General features: G+C 42.9%; 1 protein-coding gene across 1 annotated transcript in view; it reads left to right on the top strand.

Moving 5' to 3' along the window:
- The first annotated feature begins 2,782 nt into the window (after nucleotides 1-2,782).
- TCAF1 (TRPM8 channel associated factor 1) overlaps nucleotides 2,783-13,954 on the top strand; it is a 57,903-nt gene continuing 46,731 nt past the window's right edge. Inside the window, exon 1 of the mRNA XM_049893661.1 lies at nucleotides 2,783-2,914. The gene's annotated coding sequence lies outside the window, so the exon portion shown is untranslated. The remainder of the gene's footprint in view (nucleotides 2,915-13,954) is intronic.

The raw sequence follows: 13,954 nt of genomic DNA on the forward strand, positions 1-13,954 counted from the left end.
GCTTCTAAGGAGTATTTTGGCTGTACTTCTTTCAAGACAGATTTGTTCATTCTTCTGGCAGTCCATGGTATATTCAATATTCTTCATCAACACCATAAATCAAAGGCATCGATTCTTCTTCAGTCTTCCTTATTCATTGTCCAGCTCTCATGTGCATATGAGACGATTGAAAACATCGTGGCTTGGATCAGGTGCACATTAGTCCTCAAAGCAACATCCTTGCTTTTTAACACTTTAAAGAGGCCTGTTGCAGCAGGTTTGCCCAATGCAATGCGTCATTTGATTTGACTGTTGCTTCCATGAGCATTGATTATGGATCCAAGCAAAACGAAATCCTTGGCAACTTCGATCTCTTCTCCATTTACAGAATTGTTGCTTATCGATCCAGTTGTAAGCATTTTTGTTTTCTTTATGTTGAGGCGTAATCCACACTGAAGGCTGTAGTCCTTGATCTTCATCACTGGTCATCTGAAAAAAAGAAAAAAAAAATCTCTTACCCTCAAGTTGATTCCAACTCATGTCGACCCTATAGGACACAGTAGAACTGTGCCACAGGGTTTTTAAGGAGAAGCTTGTGGATTCGAACTGCCAAGCTTTTGGTTAGCTCTTAACCACACCATACCACCAGGGCTCCATTAGTCATCTAGTGCTGCTATAACAGAAACACCGCAAGTAGGTGGCTTAATGAACAGAAATGTATTTTCTCATAGTTTAGGAGGCATTCATGGCACCAGCTTAGAGGAAGGATTTCTCTCTCCGTAGGATCTGTGGTAAGATCCTTGTTTCTTCATCTTCTATCTTCCCCCATCTGTCCCCCTATCTTGCTTCTGTGCCTAATCTGATTGGTTTAAGACACACCCTACACTGATACGGCCTCATTAAAGCAACAAAAAAACCTCTATTTCCAAGTGAATTATATTCACAGGTATAGAGGTTCTTACTCCAACACATATTTTTTTTTTGGGGGGGGGCTGGGGGGAGGGCATAATTCAACCCATAACACTTCCCAGAAAGTTAGATATAGGTCAAGGTGTCCTCTTCCATTTGGGTCCCAGACTCCTGCTATCTGTGGTGTTGCTTTCTCGATATGTGGGATTTATAGCACTACGGCAGAGGATGAGACTATGATAAATTCGTGTCTTTAACTGCTTCTGACCGGGAGGTTTCCACATCCTACTCACAGTCTATTGGCCAAAACTAGTCACATTTCCCACAACTTGCACAAATGGGAGGCTTATAGTGTCGCTATGAGTTGGAATCCACTCAACCGCCGTAGGTTTGGTTCCAACTTCCTGTGAATCTATAATTATTTCAAAATAAAATATTGTAAGAATTATTGAGTGATTAAATTAATTAAGCACAGTTGCAACTATGTTAAAAAAAAAAAAAGACATTCAAAAAGAAAAAAATGATTGATAATGTTACCAGTAGCTTTCTTTGGAATTTGGAATGATGGGAGATTTATTTTTCTACCTTTCTGTTTAAATTCATAATGAAAAACAACATCAACAAAACTTTAGGCTTTAATTTTTGCTTTGTTTCTTTATTCTTCCTTTAGATATTCTTTCAGTGTCCTATCACAGACAGGAGGCCTTCAAGGAACCCTTGACATGTAAAGGTGGCAGTCGCACTCACTCCCAGGCCCCCAGGCTGAGCCCCCAACTTGGGCCAAGCCCTAAGCACATCCTGATAACAGAGAGAGCAATGAGGGCCATGGGGGAGGTGTCTTAAGCAGGCTCCAGGTGGCCTATCTAACCTGCTTGCTTGACTTCTGCGCCCACAAGGGTTGGCATTTGAAGCTCCGGAGACCCTAGTGGCGCAATGGTTAAGCACTCGGCTGCTAGCCAAAAGGGATTTGGAACCCACCCAGCGGCTCCAGGGAGAAAACACCTGGCTATGTGTGTGCTCCCTTAAAAATTACAGCCTAGGAAACCATATGGTGCTGTTTTACTCCCTTTTTTTACAGGGTGGCTGTGAGTCAGATTTGACTGGAGGGCACACAACAACAAACGTTTTAAAACGGCCCATTGGTGACGAAGTTGAGAAACAATAGCTGTGTTCATCACTTCTGGAGGCAAGCAGTGCAAGTGACCTTCTACGGCCCCTCCCCTCAAATAAACGGGTTTGAATTGTCTTCTTATAAAAGGTCGTGTGCACTCCATTTTAATGCAAGTTGTTTTTTTATTAAAGATGTATCTAGGACTCACAGGTTTAACTTGTCCTTTGAAATGGCTGTGTTATTTTATAGAAAAATGTATCGTCATGCATCTACCGTTCCCTTGTTCAGAAAGTCTGACGGGTTTATTTTTCAACAAATTGCACCGCGGCACTCGCGGCTGGGCACTGGGGTCAGACTGACCCGCCAAGGCGATGTGGCCTGACCAATGGGGGAGGAGGCTGGCCATGGGGGCGGAGACTGACGGGGCGGGGCGATGGCTGAACCGGCAGGGCGGAGACTGACCAATGGGGGCGGGGGCTGACCGGGACAGGGCGGAGACTGACCACCCGGGGCGGAGACCGACGGAGAGGGGGACAATGGCTGACCGGGGCTGGGCGGGGACTGACCAATGGGGGCGGAGGCTGGCCATGGGGGCGGAGATTGACGGAGAGGGGGACAATGGCTGACCGGGGCGGGGCGGAGACTGACCAACGGGGGCGGAGACTGACGGGGGCTGGTGGGGGCAGACACTGACCAGGGCGAGGTGAGACTGACCCCGGCGGGACCCAGCAAGCCCCGGCCCAGGCTGCAAATCCGCCCCGGGGACCGCTCCTCCCCCGCCCCTCCCCGCGCTCCCCGCCCGTCCCCTCCCTCCCGGGCGCCCGCACCTCAGCTAAGGAGCCGCTGGAGCTGGAATCCGCACTTCTTGGTCGGGTCCTTCCCACCCAGCCCGCCTGCAGGAGCAGCAAGCAGAGGGTGAGTGGGCTCGGGGTGGGCTCCGGGCCGCCGGGGTCCGCGGTGACGCAGACCATACAAGGGAGGGGTCCCGGGCGGGGGGCACTGTGCGTTTTCGGGGGCTGTGCGTTCGTTCAGTGTCAGCGAGGGGTTGGCTCTGCAGCGGGGCAGGCGGGGGCGACACAGGCCACAGCGGGGGAGGGTATCCCGGGGGTCGTGAGGGGAAGGTGTCGGGGGGGTTCCTGAGAGGAAGGTGTCCCGGGCGGGGTCGTGAGGGGAAGGTGTCGGGGGGGGATCGTGAGGGGAGGACGTCCTGGAGGGAGGGATCGTGAGGGGAAGGTGTCCGGGGGGGTGGGATCGTGAGGGGAAAGTGTCCCGGGGGGATCGTGAGGGGAAGGTGGGGGGGGGTGGGATCGTGAGGGGAAGGTGTCGGGGGGGGTCGTGAGGAGAAGGTGTCGGGGTGGGGTCGTGAGGGGAAGGTGTGGGGGGGTCGTGAGGGGAAGGTGTGGGGGGCTCGTGAGGGGAGGACGTCCTGGAGGGAGGGATCGTGAGGGGAAGGTGTCGGGGGTGGGGTGGGATCGTGAGGGGAAGGTGTCCCGGGGGGGTCGTGAGGGGAAGGTGTGGGGGGGATGGTGAGGGGAAGGTGTGGGGGGGGTGGTCGTGAGGGGAGGACGTCCTGGAGGGCGGGGTCGTGAGGAGAAGGTGTCGGGTGGGATCGTGAGGGGAAGGTGTCAGGGTGGGGTCGTGAGGGGAAGTTGTGGGGGGGGTCGTGAGGGGAGAGCGTCCTGGAGGGGGGAATCCTGAGGGGAAGGTGTCCGGGAGGTGGACCGTGAGGGGAAGGTGTCCGGGTGGGGTCGTGAGGGGAAGGCGTCAGGGGGGTCGTGAGGGGAGGGCGTCCCGGAGGGGGGTCGTGAGGGGAAAGTGTCGGGGGTGGGGGTGGGATCCTGAGGGGAAGGTGTCCGGGGGGACCGTGAGAGGAAGATGTCCTGGGGGGGATCGTGCAGGCCTAGGGGCCTGGGAGGCCGTGAGTCCGCGTCGTGTCGGGAGGGCTGGGCTGGATCAGGCCTCTTCCGGGGCCCCGAGGACGAGCACTACGGAGAGACCTCCGTGCTTCGGAGTCCGGGATCCTTTCCGACGTTTCTCTGCAGCTGGGCCTGGGTCTCATTCTCGCCTCATTGTTCTCCCCGTGCTTGTCGTCAGGAAAGGATGATCCCTTTTTCCTGTGATTTGGGTTCTGCAGCGAGCCATTAAGATGGGAGCTGAAGGGACCGCAGAGGCGCCGTCTTCACCTCCGGGGCTGAACCGGAGGTGAAAGTCCTCGCCTACGCGAAGGGCCCGGGCCCCCGGCTCCGAGGAAGGGTGGGAGGGAGGTCATCCTGGTGGTGACAGGGTGCAGGGACTCCGCAGACGTTAGTGGGGAATAAAGAGAGCGCATAGGTGCTGGGCTTTGCAGTTATTTGTTGAAATACAGAGCTGGCCTCGGAGTTGGCTCAATCTGCACGGAGGATAGGGCCTGAAATATAGGAGAAAAAGACCTTTAGGTAATCAGGGAAACTTCTGGGATGAAGTGCGGATCTTATCAGACAGAAAGGACGGACTATCTGCCCCGCTGACGATCCATCTGTCCATTCATACTTTGATCTTCCAGACTACTTACTTGTCGATTACATTTTAATTCTTTGTTTTCTTTTTTGCCTTGATGTGATTTTTTAAAAATATTTTGAACCATGCATACAAAATAGTATATAAAACATCTAAGACCGGTTTAAAGAATAATGAAATGAATGCCTGGCCATCTCTTAGGTCAAAAAATAAGATGTTACAGGACTTTAAAAGCCCCAAGTGTATCAACTCATTTGTACTCTCCTCCTATCCTCAGAGAAGTGGGGAGTGTAAAGATTTCTGTATTAATCGTTCCCTTATTTTTCTTTATAGTGTTACCATTCATGTATGTATTCCAAAGCAATATATGTGTGGGTTAGTTTCCCCTATTTTTAAATTTTGTATCAGTGACTTTGTACTGTACATATTCTTAAGTTTTTGAGATTCACCCTTATTGATGCTTCCTTACTTTTCACGGCTTATTGTTTGAAAATACTATAGTTTATTTATCTTTAACTGCTGATGGACATTTAGGTTGTTCTAGTTTGGAGAGCAAAGATGTCACCTTGAAGACTAAGGTGCGCCTGACCCAAGCCATGGTATTTTCAATCGTATCATATGCATGTGAAAGCTGGACAATGAATAAGGAAGACCGAAGAAGAATTGACGCCTTTGAATTGTGGTGTTGGCAAAGAATGTTGAATATACCATGGACTACCAAAAGAATGAACAAATCTGTCTTGAAGAAGTACAACCAGAATGCTCCTTAGAAGCAAGGATGGCGAGACTGCATCTTACATACTTTGGACATGTTGTCAGGAGGGATCAGTCCCTGGAGAAGGACATCATGCTTGGCAGAGTACAGGGTCAGCGGAAAAGAGAAAGACCCTCAACGAGGTAGACTGACACAGTGGCTGCAACAATAAACTCAAGCATAACAACGATTGTGAGGATGGCTCAGGACTGGGCAGTGTTTCATTCTGTTGTGCATGGCGTCGCTATCCGTCGGAACCAACTCAACAGCACCTAACAACAACAACAACAACAAAGTTTGGGAATAACACCATGATAAATGGAGAAAATACTGAAGTTGTCAAGGATTTCATTTTACTTGGATCCACAATCAATGCCCATGGAAGCAGCAGTCAAGAAATCAAACAGTGTATTGCATTGGGCAAATCTACTGCAAAAGACCTCTTTAAAGTGTTAAAAAAGTGAAGATGTCACTTTGAGGACTAAAATGGACCTAAGCCATGGTGTTTTCAATCGCCTCATATGCATGTGAGAGCTGGACAATGAATAAGGAAGACCAAAGGAGAAGAATGATGTCTTTGAATTTTGATGTTGTCGAAGAATATTGAATATACCATGAATTGCCAGAAGAACAAACGAATCTGTCTTGGAAGAAGTCAAGCCAGAGAGCTTCTTAGAAGCAAGGATGATGAGAATTCATTTCCTGTACTTTGGACGTGTTATCAGGAGGAACCAGTCCCTCCTGGAGAAGGACAGCATGCTTATTAAAGTAGAGGGTCAGCAAAAAAGAGGAGGATCCTTAACAAGATGGATTGATACAGTGACTGCAACAGTGGGCTCAAGCATAACAACAGTTGTGAGGGTGGCCTAGAACAGGGCAGTGTTTCATTCTGTTGTACATAATGAGTTAGACCCGACTCAACGGCACCTAACAACAACTACTAGTTTGGGAGATGTGTTAGTTATCTATTGCTGGGTAACAAATCACCCCAGTACTTAGCGGCTTAAAACAAACAAACAAATCATTTATTATCTCAGCTTCTGTGAATGAGGAACCTGAGATCAGCTTACCTGGGTGCCTCTGGTCCAAGGTCCCTCACAGACTATAATCAATGTATTGGTTGGGTCTCTAGTCATCTCTGGAATCCCTGGGTGATTCAGGTGGTGAACCCACTTGACTGCTAACAGAAAGGTTGGAGGTTCAAGTCTACCCAGGGGTGCCTTGGAAAAAACACCTGGTGATCTACTCTCCAAAAATTAGCTACTGAAAATCCTATGGAGCACAGTTCTACTCTGACACACGTGGGGTTGCCATGAGTTAAGGTCACCATGAGTCAGAGTCCACTCAACAGCAACTGATATGGTCATCTCAAGGTTCGGGGTGGGAGAGAACTGTTTCTAAGCTCATTCAGGTGACTGTTGGCAGGCCTTTGGGCCTTACTGGTTTTGGCTGGACACATCAGTTCTTTGTCACATGGGCCACTATGTGGAGGGTAGCCACAATATGGCAGCTCGCTTCCCCCAGAGTGAGGGCCCCCAGTGAGAAAGAGAGAAATACAGAAGCAAGATTTTTCTCATAACCTCATCTCAGAAGTGACATCCCATCATTTTTACCATCTTTTATTTGTTAGAAGCAAGTCACTAGATCTAGCCTATACTCAAAGGGTGGGGGTCATACAAGGGTGTGAATACCAGGAGGGAGGGGTCATTGGGGGCCATTTTAGAGGCTGCCTACCACAGAGGATATTAACAAATAATGTCCTTGAACATTCCTGGAAAGTCCCTGATGGTGCAAATTATTTGCACTCAGCTGGTAACCGAAAGGTTAGAGCCTCAAGTTCCCATCCAGAGGCTCCTTGGAAGAAAGGCCTGGTGATCTGCTTCTGAAAAACCAGCCATTGAAAACCCTGTGGAGCACATTTCTACACTGATGCACTTGGGGTCACCATGGGTTGGAGTCGACTCTGTGGCAGCTGATTTGGTTTTGTGGTTTTAAACATTCTTGTAGGTCACTTCTGGTGCACATGTATAGAGCTTTCTCTAGAGTATGTACGTAGTAGAACTGCTGGGTTATAAGATTTGTGTATGTTCAGCTTTAATGCGTACTGTCAAGCTGTTTTCCAAAGCGTTGAACCAGTTTGTACTCCCTCCAGCAACGGATGAGAGATCCTGTTGCTCCACGTCTTTGTCATACCTTGATATTGTCAAACTTCACTATTAGCCAATTTGGTGGGTATGAAATAGCATTCCATTGCAATTTTAATTAGCATTTCCCTGATAACTAATGAGATTGACCTTTATTTTTTTATATGTTGATGAGTTATTGTGCTTCCTTTCTCTCTGTGAAATTCTGGTTCCTGTCTTTTAATCTTTTTCATATCAGGTTGTTTGTCTTTTTCTTATTGACTCGTTTGGAGTGCCTTATATAATCTGGATACTAGTCAATCTTTTGTTAGATATATATGCCACAGAGATCTACTTTCAGTATGGCACTTAGATTTTCTCTCTGTAGGTTTGTTTGTCTCTCTCAGTCATGTAAGTTTCGAATTTTAATTTCAAGTTACCAATATTTTCCTTTATAGTCTGTCTCATTGCAAAGAAAAAAAACTGTCCCCTCAAGGTCATAAAATCATTTTACTATATTGTATATAAGATGTTTAGAGTTTTACCATTGGCTATTAGTCTTAATGTACCTGGAAATTTATTTTTAGTTTGTTATTTATTCAATTGTCCCAGTACTAGTAATATACATGAATCAAGTTTTCCATAAATGCATGAATTTGTTTTAAGCTGGCTGCTCTCTTTCGTTATCTATTGTCTACGCCAGCACCAATCCTAAACTGTTTTAACTGCTATAATTTTATAATAAGGCTTGAAATCTCATAGCATAAGTCCCACTCCCCTTTATTATTCTTTTTCAGGAGTGTTTTAGCCATTCACAGACATTTTCTCTTCCATATAAAATGTTTACATAAACTTGTCAAGTTCTCCAAACAACAAAGAAGCAAAGCAACAAACCTATTGGTTTTTTATTAATATGCATTAAATCTACAGACCAATTCGAGGAGAAATGACCTCTTTAAGACATTGAATCCATCTATTAACTTGGTACATGATGCTCTTTATTTCTGTTATCTTTTTTGTTTTTCAGTGTCCTATAATTTTTTCATTTTTTTCCTTTTGCTCATTTTTGTTAAATTCATTTATCCAAGGATTTTTATGGCTATTGTGAATAGTTCTTTTTATAAAAGTTATATTTTGTAGTTGATTGTTTCTGGCATATAGAAATGCAATTTCACATTGCATATTGTTTATACATGCACCAAACCTGATATACCCCATTAATAATTATAAATTTACCAGTGGATCTTTTTCTCAGTCGTATCTGAAAATAATGACAGTTTTGTGTCTTCCTTTCAAATCCTTATATCCTTTGTTTCTTTTCTCTGCTTACTGCACTGGCTAGGACCTCAAGTACATTGGTGAATAGAAATAGTGAGGACATATTGTTTTGTCCTGACAATAAGGGGAAAGATTTCACTATACCACTGCTTTTTTGCCACATCTAAAGGCTTTTTTATATTAATATCTTTGTTAGCATTTTTTTTTAAGAATTTTAAAATTTCATTTATAGTTTCTTGTTTGAGCTGTGAATTTTCAACAAGGGTATCTTAATTTTCTGTCGGCCATATGAAGTTTTGAAATTATTGTCTTGTAGTAAACATTGCTTTACTCATTTACATTGTAGTCAGAGAATATGTGATACCAAATCCTTTAAATTGGTTGGAGCTAGCTTTATAACCTACTACATGGTCACTATTTTGTGTGTGCTTGAAAAAAACATGTGTAACTTTTAAGTATGTAATATTCTACGTATGCCTTTAAAACAAGTGTTCTAATTATATAATCCAAGTCTTATACGTCTTTGCCAATTTTTTATCTGCTTGAATATCAATTACAGAAATAACCCAGTAAACCCAGTGCCGTCGAGTCAATTCTGACTCATAGCCACCCTATAGGAAAGAGTAGAACTGCCCCATAGAGTTTCCAAGGAGAACCTGGCGGATAAATAGGTATGTTAAAATCTCTCACTATGGTGGTGGATTGATGATTTTTTTTTTTTTAATTGTAGATCTATCTATATATTTGCTTTGTATATTTTGAGGTTATGGTATTCATAAATTGAAATGAATTAACATTTTGATGTAATGTAGGAATCCTATATTGTTGTTATCTTTTAATTCTAATCAGTTTTGCCAGGTTCATCTTTCTTTCATCCCATGACTTTAAATCATTCTGAATCTATGTGTTAAATATATATAATCTGAATTTATCTAGCTGAATTTCTAAAAATATTGCTTGGCAGTTTTAGCTTGTCATAAGTAATTTAGTCTATATTTATAGTGATTAGTGATACAATTAGATTTATTTCTATGATCTATTCATTTTGCTTTTTATTTTTCTTGCTTTTTTAAATCTCTTTCATTTCTGCCGCCCCCCCCCCCTTATTTTCTTTCTTTCTTTTCCTATTTTTTTTTCTTCACTTTGTTTGGAAGCTACGTGTTCTAGATCTAATATTTTAATATTACTCTAGTTTTGTATCTACCTGTATATTTACTTTTTCCAGTACTCTCTATTCTTTTCTACAGTTCAGTGCTCCTATATAGGACTTCTTTCCTTAATCCTGAAGAATTTCTTATAATAGTTCTTTCTGTGTATTATGTTGTTGTTGTTAGTTGCCATTGAGTTAGCTCTGATTCATGGTGACCTTACATATAACAGAAGGAAACACTGCCAGATCCTGAGCTATCTCCATGATCACCGGTATGTTTGAATCAATTTGTTATAACTATTATGTCAATCCCACTCATTAAGGGTTTTTCACATTTTCACTGACCCTCTGCTTTACTAAACGAGATATACCTTTCAAGTGATTGTTCTTTCCTGATGACATGTTCAAAGTAAATGAACCAAAGTCTCACCATCTTCACTTCTAAGGAACATTCTGGATGTATTTCTTCTTAGACAGATTTGTTCATCCTTTTGTCAGTCCACAGTATATTCCATATTCTTCACTAATACCACTCTTAGAATGCATCAGTATTTGTGTCTTCCTTTTTCATTGTCCAGTTTTCACATGCACATGAGGCAATTGAAAAGATGATGGCATGGTACACTATAATTATCAAAGTGACATCTTTGCTTTTTAAGATGTAAAGGTGTCTTCTGCAGCATATTTTCCCAATGCAATCTGTCATTTGTTTTCTTGACTACTGCTTCCATAGACATTGACTGTGGGTCCAAGTAGAATAAAATTGTTGACAACTCTTTTCTTCCCCCCACCATTTATCATAATGTTGTTTATTGGTCCAGTTGTGAGGGCTTTTACTTTCTTCATGTTTAGGCATAATCCATAGTGTGTTACGCTGTTGCTGTTAGGTGCCGTCGAGTAGAAGCCAACTCAAAGAGACCCTGTGTAAAACTGAAAGAAACACTGCCTGGTCCTGTGCCTTCCTCAAAATCATTGTTATGCTTGAGCCCATTGTTGCAGCCACTGTATCAGTCCATCTCCTTGAGGGTCTTCCTCTTCTTGTGCTGATCTCTACTTTACCAAGCATGTCCTTCTCGAGGGAGTGGTCCCTCCTGATAACATGTCCAAAGTACGTGAGATGAATTCTCATCAGCCTTGCTTCTAAGGACCATTCTGGCTACACTTCCTGCAAACAGATTTGTATGTCCTTCTGGCAATCCATGGCGTATATTCAATATTCTTAGCCAACACCAAAATTCAAAGATCAGTTCTTCTTCCGTCTTCCTTATTCATTGTCCAACTATAGCATGCATATGAGGTGATTGAAAGCACCATGGTTGGGTCAGGCACACCTTAGTTCTCAAAGTGACATATTTGCTTTTCAACTCTTTAAAGAGGACTTTCGGAGCAGATTTGCCCGATGCAATAAATCATTTGATTTCTTGACTGCTGCTTCCATGTGCCAAGACTGTGGATCTAAGTAAAATGAAATCCTTGACAAGTTCAATCTTTTCTCCATTTATCATGGTGTTGGTTATTGGTCCAGTTGTGAGGATTTTTGTTTTCTTTATGTTGAAATGCAAATAATACTGAAAGCTGTAGACTTTGATTTTCATCCCAGTAAGAGCTTCAAGTCCTCTTCACTTTCTGCAAGCAAGGTGGTGTCATCTGCATAATGCGGGTTGTTAATAAGTCTTCTTCCAATCTTGATGCTCCATTCTTCTTCATACAGCCCAGCTTCTCAGGTTATTTGCTCAGCATACAGATTGAATAAGTATGGTGAAAGGATAAAACCCTGATGCATACCTTACCTGAATTTAAACCACTCAGTATCCCCTTGCTTTGTATGAATGACTGACTCTTGGTCTATGTACAGGTTCCTCATAAGCACAATTAAGTGTTCTGGAATTCCCATTTTTCACAATGTTATCCATAATTTGTTGTGATTCACGTAGTTGAATGCCTTTGCATAGTCAGTAAAACGCAGGTAAATATCTTTCTGGTATCTGCTTTCAGCTAAGATCCATCTGGCATCAGCAATGATATACCTCTTTCCAAGTCCTCTTCTGAATCTGGATTGAACTTCTGGCAGTTCCCTGTTGATGTACAGCTGCAGCCACTTTTGAATGATACGCAGCAAAATTTTACTTTTGTGTGAAACTAATGATATTGTTTGATAATTTCCATATTCTGTTGTATCACCTTTATTTGGGATGGGAACAAATATGGATACCTTCTAGTCAGTTAGCCCAGTTATTGTCTTCCAAATTTCTTTATGGAGATGAGCAAGCACCTCCAGTGCTGCATCCATTTATTGAAACGTTCAGTTGACATTCCATCAATTCCTAGAGTCTTGTTTTTTGACATTCCCTTCAGTGCAGCTTGGATTTCTTCCTTCAGTACCATCAGCTCTTGATCACATGCTACCTCCTGAAATGGTCGAAAGTTGACTTATTCTTTCTGGCACAGTGACTTTGTATATTCCTTCCATCTTCTTTTGACACTTCCTGTGTCATTCAATATTTTCCCCATAGAATCCTCCAATCTTGCAACTCGAGGGATGAATATTTTCTTCAATTCTTTCAGCTTGAGAAATGTTGAATATATTCTCACCTTTTGGTTTTCTAACTCCTGATCTTTGCACATTTCATTGATACTTTGTCTTCTTGAACTGCCCTTTGAAATCTTCTGTTGAACTCTTTTACTTCATCGTTTCTTCCTTTCACTTTACCTACTCTGTGTTCAAGAGCAAATTTCAGAGTCTTTTCTGATATCCATTTTGGTCTTTTCTTTCCTGTCTTTTTGATGACCCTTTGCTTTCTTCGTGTATGATGTTCTTGATTTCATTCCACAACTTGTCTGATCTTTGGTCATTATCATTCAGTGTGTCAAATCTATTCTTGAGATGGTCTCTAAATTCAGGTGGGATATACTCAAGGTTGTATTTTGGCTCCCATGGACTGGTTCTCATTTTCTTCAGCTTCAACTTAAACTTGCATATGAGCAATTGATTATCTGTTATGCAGTCATCCCTGCCCTTATTCTGACTGATGATATTGAGCTTTTCCATCCTCACTTGATTTAATTTCCTGTATATTCCATCTGGCAAGGTCCACCTATATAGTCGTCATTTATATTGTTGAAAAAAGATATTTGCATTGAAGAAGTTGTTGGTTTTGCAAAATTCTATCATGGGATCTCCAGTGTCATTTCCATCGTGAAGGCCGAATTTTCCAAATACTAATCTTTCTTTTTTGTTTCTGACTTTTGTATTCCAATCACCAGTAATTATCAATGCATCTTGATAGCATGTTTGATCAATTTCAGAATGCAGAAGTCAGTGAAAATCTTCAGCTTGCTCATCTTTGGCCTTAGAGGTTAGTGTGTTGATTTCAGAAATAGTCCTATTAACTGGTCTTCCTTGTGGGTGTATGGATATTGTCCTATCACTGACAACACTGTACTTCAGAATAGATCTTGGAATGTTCTTTTTGACAATGAATGTGACACCATTTTTCTTCCATTTGTAATTTCCAGCATAGTAGACCATATGATTTTCCGATTCAAAATGCCCAATATTAGTCCATTTCAGCTCACTAATGCCTAGGGTATTGATCCTTATGGCTTCCATTCCATTTTTGAAAACTTCCAATTTTCCTAGATTCCTACTTTGTACATTCCACGTACTGATTATTAATGATGTTTGCAGTTGTTTCTCCTCATTTTGAGACATGCCCTTCATCAAGTGAACTTCCTGAAAACTTCACTCCAACCACATCATTAAGGTTGACTCTACTTTGAGGAGGCAACCCTTCCCCAGTTGTATTTGAGTTTCTCCCAACCTAAGAAAAGAATTAATGCATTCGAATTATGGCATTGGCAAAGAATGTGGAATATACCATGGACTGCCAGAAGACTGAACAGATCTGTCTTAGAAGAAGCACAGCCAGAATGCTCCTTGGAAGCAAGGATGGTGAGACTTCATCTCATGTACTTTAGACATGTTATCAGTAGGGACTAATCCCTAGAGAAGGACATCATGCTTGGTAGAGGATGAGCAAAAAAGAGGAAGACCTTCAACTAGATGGATTAACACAATGGCTGCAAAGATAGGCTGAAACATTACAAAGATTGTGAGGATTGCACAGGACTGGGCAGTGTTTTGTTCTGCTTTG

The sequence above is a fragment of the Elephas maximus genome, chromosome 8 (genome assembly GCF_024166365.1).
Source record: "Elephas maximus indicus isolate mEleMax1 chromosome 8, mEleMax1 primary haplotype, whole genome shotgun sequence".
In the NCBI taxonomy this organism is placed as follows: domain Eukaryota; kingdom Metazoa; phylum Chordata; class Mammalia; order Proboscidea; family Elephantidae; genus Elephas; species Elephas maximus.